The sequence below is a fragment of the Dipodomys spectabilis genome, unplaced genomic scaffold (assembly GCF_019054845.1).
Source record: "Dipodomys spectabilis isolate Male_0828 unplaced genomic scaffold, ASM1905484v1 ptg000116l, whole genome shotgun sequence".
In the NCBI taxonomy this organism is placed as follows: domain Eukaryota; kingdom Metazoa; phylum Chordata; class Mammalia; order Rodentia; family Heteromyidae; genus Dipodomys; species Dipodomys spectabilis.
In genome coordinates, this window is record NW_024870793.1 from 4,173,149 (window position 1) to 4,182,877 (window position 9,729).

A 9,729-nucleotide genomic window follows, 5' to 3' on the forward strand; every position below is an offset into this window, starting at 1 on the left:
ATTACATCATATCACATAGGATATAGTTGCATATGGATTATACATCATACTGAGACCAAGGACTTTCACAGAGAAGGAAAATAATGTGTCAAAATTGGCTTCTTACTCCATGAATAAATTTTTGGCCATGCTGGGATTTCATCTCACAGCCTACAATGCCCAATCCATAAATAGGGTTACAGTCTTAGCAGACCAGCCTCCTGAAAACTGAGCGGCCAGGAAGTTCTGAGGACCTATGATCAAGACAAAGTAGTGCCCCATATATATATATATATATATATATATATATGTGTATATGTATATATATATACATATATATATATATGTTGATAAATATGTAGATTGAAGTAGATAGAGAGATAGACATAAACATACATACATATATATACATATACAGAGAGTGGGACTGTGAGGATATAAAATTATATATGTTATTACCAATTATTAGTTAATAAATTTTGCCTCCATTTAATGAAGTATCCGGGTTGAATACTTATAAAAGTATTAATTAAAAATTAATCAATATCCTTAACTATACCATGGTGCTAGAATGGAAAACATAAACCCAATAATTTTTGTGTGGCATTCTAAAATAGGGTCATGAATCCATTGCACATTTATTGTTACATTAATAACACTCCATAAGCATTCACATGAACAGGAATAAGTTTGTCAGGCTCTCCTTCCTTTTGTGGATGGCTGTCCTAGCATTCAAACTCCAGCCCTGGGTCGTTTAATTATAATGCAAACCATTGGAATGACACCGTGAAGACTTCAGATTGTTACCATTAAAAAAAAGAAAAAGAAGAAGAAAAGTAAGCAAGGTGCCAGTGGCTCCTACCTGTAATCCTAGCTCCTCAGGAGACCAAGATGTAGAGAATGCCAATTTGAATTCAGTCAGGGTGGGAAAGTCCATGACACTCTTGTTTCTAAGAGATCACAGGGGAAAAAAAAACCATGCATGGGGCTGTGGCTCAAGGGCAGAGCACTACTCTCGAGCAAAAGGTGCTCAGGGACAGAGCCTAGGCTCATAGTACAACCCTGGACCTGCCAAAAATACAAAAAGGAGGCAATAACTCCATGTATCTGGGTATGGACAATAGGCATTCAGCAGGTTGCCCATGCCCAGCCCCTCAACCTGGGCAATCTGGGACAAGCCCTCAGAGAGTACAAAGTCTGAGCGGGCAACATGAACAAAGCATCCATCTCTGCCATTTAAGAACTGAAGCCTTATATTCTGGCCGAGGTGTCCCATCAGGACACCATGCAGCCAGCCACTGCCTCCAGGGAAAGCACAGTTCCTAGGCTGTAGGAGTTGTCAAAGGTTCTGGCTCCATATTCTCTATCCTTCTGTAGGATGTGAGGCTAGACTTCTGGGGCCTGTGGCTATCACTCATTTATCATTCCTCATTGACGAGTCACAGTCTGGTCCCAAATCATGGCAAAGATATGAAATAGATATTTCTACACCAAAGGGGGTAAGCCAATAAACCCCACCCTCATAACTCCTGTTAGAAAGGAGCCTTGGGCTGAGATTGGAGCTTAGTGCTAAAGTGCTTACCTAGCCCGCATGTACAAACCCTGGGTTTGGGTTTGATTGCTCAGTACCACAGAAACAGAAAAAGCCAAAAGTACTACTGTGGCTTAAGTGATAGAAAGATAGCCATGAGCAAATGTAGTTCAGGGTTATGCCGAGACCCTGAGGTCAATCCCCAAGACTGACAAAAAGAAAAAATTCATCCAGGTGTGATCTTTTGCTCTGGGACTCAGAGGAGGGCTGAAGTTATAGATAAGAGGTAGAGTAGAGGACGGGTGCTGGTGGCTCACCCCTGTAATCTTAGCTACGCAGGAGGCTGAGATCTGATGATCCCAACTCCAAGCAAGAAAGTCTATATGAGACACTTTTCTCCAATTAAACACCCAAAAAGCCAGACTTATAGCTGTGGTTCAGTAGTAGAGCGCTAGCCTTGAGCACAAAAGCTCAGGGATTGGATAGCATCCAGGCCATGAATTCAAACCCCAGGACTGGCACACACATGTGTGTGCGTGCACACACACACACACACACACACACACACACACACACACACACACACACGATAGAGCATTTGCCAATCAGCCCGCACAAGTTCCATCTCTAGAAACTCAATATTAAAAAAAAGAGGGAGAAGGGAAGGAAAGACTTGCTCAACGAGGTGATATATCCAATGCCAAAATTCCACAGGAGTTCTAAGATGTGGATTCAGGACAGAGGGCCTCAGGCAGAAGGTACAGCATGGGCAAAGGTACTGAGGTGTGCTTTAGAGCAGATGGTGTGGGTGGAATGAAGGTTCTGTGGCTTCAGACAAGTCTGGTAGGACATTCAAGGCTGGGTCAAGGTTTATATTTGAGTCACAGGTAGGGCAGAGGGTGGGGTCCCAGAATGGGGCCCAGGGGGAAGATCAGTTGGCTTTTTACCAGAGACACCTGACATTTCCTGTGGCTGGAAGCTTATTTTCACAGCTCCTTACCCTCAGACCTCCTTTGCATGGAGAAGTCAGGGCAAATGCAGGGAAGAACATTTGCTTAAGAAAAGCTTCTAGCCCAATGCCACCAGTGGCTCAACCCCTGTAAATCCTAGCTCCTCAGGAGACTGAGATAGAGATTGTGGGTCAAGCCAGCTCAGGGGAGGAAAGTTAGTGAGACTCTTCTTGCCGATGAACTACCAAAAGCCAGAAATGGAGCTTTGGCTCAATTGGCAGAGTGCTAAAATTGAGGAAAAAAATTAAGGGACCAGAGCCTAACCCCTGAGTTCAAGCCCCAGTACTTGCACCTAAAAAAATAAAGAAAAGCTTTCAGAAGCTCCTAGTCTACTGTGGTGTAAGGCCAGATCAGCCGGCACCGGTAGCTCACACCTGTACTCCTAGCTCCCCAGGAGGCTGAGATGTGAGGATCACGGTTCAAAGCCAGCCTAGGCAGGAAAGTCTGGGAGACTCTGATCTTCAAGGAACCTTCAGAAAACCAGAATTGGTGTTGTCCCTCAAGTGGCAAGCCAAACCTCTGGGGGACAGGCCCCAGGCCCAGAGTTCAAGTCCCATGACCAACACCTGGCCTGCTTGGACCTCACTCTGTGGATCTAGGCGGAGTACTTTCCAGTGGGCCACTGAGGGTCTCCCAATGTCTAGGTGTCCTACAAGTCTTGAGAGCAGCCTCTTTGGAGGCCTTTGCCTACAGGGCAGGCCACAGTATCAGAGAAGGTTCGAGCCTTGAGCACGGAGGTCATTAATCTCTTCGTCAGAATGGCATCTGTCATGGCTGCACTTTGGATCTGAGCAATAAATCGACCTCAGACCAAAGTTCTGGGCCAGAAGGGGCAGGAGCTGCAAGATGGCACAGCAGGTAATGCCCACTCACTCGAGTATCACAAGAGTGTGAATCTGTCAGGCACACATTTGGCAGGTGTTGAGTTGGGCTCATGAAAGACTTGTAGTCTCAGGTATCCACAGCCAGCAGGCTGCTGCTGGTAGCAGTCTCTATCCCAGGAGTCACAGGGCTCGGAGCCTTACGTTCCTCACCAGTACTCGGAGCAATCATGGGCTGACTACAAATGAGCATTCATAGTGGCTTCCCTTGGTCCTGTGGCCCTGTGCATGGATAGAGGGGCAGGTTCCATGGAACTTACTGCCATGACCCAGATCCCTCAGCCCAAGAATGACTTAAGGAAAAACTACTTGATCTGCCTTGAGAGTTTACTATGACTATGCCTCAGGAGTGCCCCCAGTTTTGTAGCTGAGCTCATCATTACCACCATCTTCTGTGTGTGTGTGTCTGTGTGTGTCTGTGTGTGTATGTATGCATGCACACACTTGCACACATCTTGGTACTAGGGCTTGAACTCAGGGCCTGAACTCTGTGCCTCAACTTTTTCATTCAGGGTTAGCACTCTACCACTTGAGCCACAGCTTTTCTTCCAGCTTTTCGGTGGCTAGTTGCAGAGGAGAGTCTCACAGACTTTTCTAGCTGGGCTGCCTCTGAATGGCAATCCTCAGATCTCAGACTCCTGAGGAGCTTGGACTAGGAGGGCATGAGCTATTAGCATCTGGCCACACTTTCCTTCTTGGCTGAAACAGACTACCTCTCCCCCAGCCGAGCGCCCATCTACAGCTACCCTCCTTCCCCAGGCTATAGAAGAAACATACCCTCCCTTGAGTACAAAGAAATGGGATCAGGTTAGAGGTTTATGTTCTCCACACAGTCACGGGATGCTGGGAGCTGAAGTGGAGGTCAGAGATCTAGGCCAAGGGAAGTAGACAGCTGTTAGAACAGAAGAGCATATGAAAAGACATCCTTGCAACTGGGTACCAGTGGCTCATGCCTATAATCTTAGCTACTCACGGCTGACACCTGAGGATCAATCAAGATTCAAAGCTAGCCTGGGCAGACTCTTCTCTCCAATGAATCACCAAAACCTGGGAAGCAGAGATACCCTAGTTCAAGTGGTACAGCACCAACCTTGTGCAAACAAGCTAAAGGATATCCCCTAGGCTCTGAGATCAAGTCCTGGTAAATACACACACACACACACACACACACACACACACACACACACACACACACACACACACACGCACACACATGCACACATGCACACATGCATGCGCACATGCACGCAAACATGCACGCAAGCACATGCATCCACTACCATCCTTAATTGGAGCCAATTGCTCATACCAGCAATTCCAGCGACTCAAGAGGCTTAGCTCTTAGAATGGCAGCTTGAACCCAGCCCAAGCAGGAAAGTCTTTGAGACTCTTCTCTCCACTAACTACTAAAAAAGTTGAGAAGTGATCTGTGATATAAGTGGTAGAGAGTTAGCTCAGGGACAGTGCCTAGGCCCTGAGTTCCAGCTCTGAGATTTTTTTTTTTAATATACACCCTTTACCTTCCCCACCTCCACAGACCATAAATCCAGATTTTGGTCATACTAGATCTCACTTTCGCTCTTGCCATTTCCATAGCACTTCCACAAATGGCCGGTGTGTGGCCAGCCATGGGTTAAGAAGTGAACTTATGCAAGGAAGGCATAACCAGGTCAAGGCTAATGCCCCAGAACACTGAGATACTGGCCATACCAGTCTCTCATGCCCCAGTTCCCTGGCCCTGGAATCTTATGTCTGTGCCTCTGTATTCTGGGTATCTGGAATCGTGTAGAAGGAACTGAGAGGTCAAGCTGGGGCTGGGAGATAGACTTGGCTGTGATAATGTTTGTTGACATTTCCTAGACAACAACAGATACTTCCAAGCCACCTGGGCCTCGCCTCTATGCAGCCCAAGATCCTTCTTACTTGGGCAGCCTTCATTCAGCTATCAAGCTCAAGTTGGTCAGAACCACTGGCAACCACCCTTCCCCCACTCCACTGCCAGCTGCTGGGAGGGACATGCAGCCAGAGGCCCAGCTGAGGAAAAGGAAAAGACATCACATGACTGAACCCCACCCTTCCAGAGGTAAGGGAGAACCTATGCCAGCTGGCCCTGATGACACAGAATCCCATGGAGGTGCCCAAAGATACGGACAGCCGGACTTGGGCCCCAATGAAAACCTGGACTATACAGGTCTCTGGCAATTTAGGACTCATTGTAGACCCTGCCTGGGGGCTAAAGGCAAGGTTGTAATGGAAGAGGGGCAACATCCAAGGTCAGGAAGAGGAAGACAGGCACCCAGGAAGGGGACAGAGAAAGATGAGGGAAACACACACACACACACACACACACACACACACACACACACACACACACACACACACACACACATAAGGGTAGCCCAAGGCCTCATCAGGCCCTGAGCACCAGAACATGCCAAACCCTGAGTAGATGGCACTACCATCCTCAGACCAACTGTAGACAAATCAGCCTCTCACACGTCTGGAATAGCTCATAATACAGCATGGCATTTCCTACTGTACACAACTCTATGCAGAAAACTCATCCACCTTATTTTTGGTTGTCGGTCATAGGGTTTGAACTATGGGCCTGCACGCAGTCCCTCAGCTCTTCAGCTGAAAGTGCACGCTCTACCATTGGAGGCACAGCACTACCTCTGGTTTTCTGGTGGTTCATTGGAGATAAAAATCTCACAGACTTTCCTGCCCAAGCTGGCTTTATACTGCAAGCCTCAGATCTCAGCCTCCTGAGTAGCTAGGATGACAGTTGTGAGCCACCAACATCACCCGGCTTTAGTTACCTTCTTATAGCCAGGTGAAACCCAACTTGTCAGGCTACAAACCACATGTAACCCTTCACTTCAGACTTTGACACTAGCATCCAAAACTATATTTCCATGGATGAAGAGAATATAATTGACAATACCCACCCATCCCTGCTCCCATTAGCCCACTCCATGCCTAAGACAGGCCAGGACTTCTGGAGTTGTTGGTAAGGCAACGCCCACCCTGCTGTGACTTCACACTGGGGCAAACCTGGAGAGTTTTTAGAAATTTCTGTATACTTAGGCTAGCATCTGGTCTCCCAACGACAGGACCCCCATTGCTTCACCATCACTTGCAAGCAAGGTTGTCTTTCTGATTTTTGTTATTGTTGTTTTTGATGAAGGGCTTGAACTCAGGGCTTGGGAACTGTCCCTGATGATGATTTTTGCTCAAGGCCAGATCTGTACCTTTTGACCCATGGTGCCATTTCTGTTTAGAGATTGGGGATGACACTCTTATGGGACTTTCCTGCCTGGGCTGGGAAATAAGATCCTCTGAGTGTCAGCCTACCGAGTAGCCAGGATGACAGGCGTGAGCCACCAGCACAAGGCTTATGGTGTCTCAGTCTTTCGAATTTCCATCTAGTCCTCCTCTATACACTACCACCTAGACACTCCTCTATCTCCCTCACAGAAAGCAAAGAAAGGCTTGGAATCTGGTTAGGGCCATGGGCATTAAAGAGCTCCCTCCACATCTCAACCCCTCTCTAAGCTCCCATCTGCCTGCTCTGGATGGACTGGTCCTCTGTGACAGGTCAGACCAGTAGGACTTTAGGGGTTTGCCCTGTATCCCCCGACCCCCATCCAACTTGTACCTGAGGATTTCTGGGGCCATTTCCGCGGTGGAAGATGTTGGGAGGGTTGCTGATAACCACCTCCAGGGGTGTCCAGGGCAGAAGGAATATCCAGCTCCCCTCTGTCAAAGAAGGAGACATTAAGCATGGATGGATTTACTAAGAGCTACAGGGCATAGCCAACCACCTGTCACCAAGGTCTATCTGAGTGCTATTTTATTTTCACAGTCCTGAGGCGTGACCTCAGGGCCTGGGCAATGTCTAGAAGCTTCTTCTGACAGAGGCAAGAACTCTTCCACCTGAGCCATGGTGCCGCTTCTGGCTTTTTCTGTGTATGTGGGACCTAGGAATTGAACCCAGGGTTACCTGTGTACTAGGCAAGCCCACTACTGCTAAGACACAATCCCAACCCTGGATAGCTGTTCCTCTGTGAACCCTCGGGCCTGCCTCGGAATACTATTTCACATCAATATTGAGTTTTTCACCAGCAGCCCTGGCTGGAAATAAACATGCTCAACTATGTTGTAATTTATCTACAGTGTCTTTGCACTCTGTGCTTCCTGTCAGATCCTCTTTGTTAAGAAAGACCCCCTTTCAAGTGCTGCCTCTAAAAAGCCTGCTCCAATCGCCCTGACAGAGCAAGATCTTCTCTGCTCTGCAGGCTGCCTGCTTTGGTCATGCTCTGTCTTCCAGCTGGTGTGGGTTAAGAGCACACGAAGGAGTATGCCTGGCTTCCACCATCCAATTTCTGAAGGCTCTGATACACTACCTAGGACCAGTGCTGTATCACACACTGTGAGAGGGCACTCATGGCCCAGGCAGTCTGGGGATGAAAAGATGGGCCATTTTTGTGTGTGGGCTTGAATTCATGTTCTGGGAATGGTCTCTCTGAGTTTTCATGCTCAAGGCTGGTGCTCCACAACTTGAGCCACAACTCCACTTCTAATTTTTGGTGGTTCTATGGAGAGTAGATTCTCACCAGCTTTCCACCTTATGGCTGGTTTGATCTTTGATCCTCAGATATTTGCTTCCTAAGTAGCCCGGGTGTCAGACGTGTACCTGAGCCAGAGGTGATGGGCACCAGAACCTTTCTTTGTTTATCTCATGCCAACAAGCAAGCCATAGTTAAAATAGTCATTTACAAGGATCAAGTTCCTCTGCTAGGTCAGTTAATACAAGGAGATAAGGTGCCTTTGAAAAAGGCTAGTCTGTGTTGGCCTAGGTGTGTGTGTGTGCATGTGTGTGTGAGTTTCGGGTGATACCTACCCCTATCTCTGCAGTGCCTCATCCTCCCAGTGGTGAGTACATCCAGAATCCTCACCCCAAGGAAGGTGTTTAGGGGAAGGTATGTAAGGTCACATTGAGTGGGATGATCTGAATTCTATCCTGAAACTGAAGCCTGGAGAGCTAATGGAGAGAAGGGGAGGTTTAGTGGAGCATCAAAAGAAGCCCCTTACTTTTGGCGACAAGTACCAAAGAGAAGAGCGACAAGTACCAAAGAGAAGACTGAATCCATTTTTTTAGTAGTAAGATAACAGGTGCCCACTATTCATTTATTGTATTATTTTTTTCTGAGCCCTAGGACTTGGATTCAGGGCCTCGGTGTCGTCCCTGAGCTTCTTTCATTCAAGGCTGAGGCACTACCACTTGAACCACAGAACCACATCTGGCTTTTTTCTGGTGGGGGGAGGTGGTTTTTGGGAGATAAGAATATCACAGACTTAGCTGCCTGGGCTGGCTCTTAGTCATGACCATCAGACCTCAGCCTCAGCCTCCCAAATAGCCAGGATGATGGGTGGCAGCCACCAGCACGTGAACGCCACCATCCATTTATTTTCCTCTAGGGCCAGTGCCAGCCACCTGCACTGCACACCCCCCCTTATTGTGAGTGGGAAGTAATCATGGGTGGGTTTGATACTTCAACAGCCCACCTACGTACCTTTTGGCATTGTTCCTGATCAGTTTGATGGCAGCTACTTCCTTATCCACAGCAATGACTTGGTTCTGTCACAAGAAAAAAGGTACCTCAAGAGCTGTCAGGTCTGGAGTCTTTCCTCTGCACCACGCCCCCCTACCTGAAATGACACACCCCAGCAAAGCGAAGTAGACATAGAGTGAATTCATTTTCTTATACCTCCTCATCCACTTTCCTTTAACTCTCTTAGCAGAGGGTAGTGGGGAAGTACTCAGAGGAAGGATGGACAATGAATAACCGTCATGTTCTAGCCCGGGCACAGAGTGGCAGACCTCAGGGAGTTATTTCAACAGGCTGAGCAAGACAGCTCCTGACCCACAGCCCACCTCCAGAATTAGAGGGTTACCGTGGGTCCCAGACACATGGAGACACTGAGCCACCTCCTCCAGGACACATTCAACCAGTTTCTGAAAGAGCGAGAGAGAGAGACAGAGACAGAGACAGAGACAGAGAGACAGAGACAGAGACAGAGACAGAGACGGAGAGGGAGAGAGAGAGAAAAAGAAAGAAAGAACGAAAGAACGAAAGAACGAAAGAAAGAAAGAAAGAAAGAAAGAAAGAAAGAAAGAAAGAAAGAAAGAAAGGAAGGAAGGAAGGAAGGAAGGAAGGAAGGAAGGAAGGAAGGAAGGAAGGAAGGAAGGAAGGAAGGAAGGAAGGAAGGAAGGAGGGAAGGAAGGAGGGAAGGAAGGAAGAAAGGAGGGAAGGAAGGAAGGAAG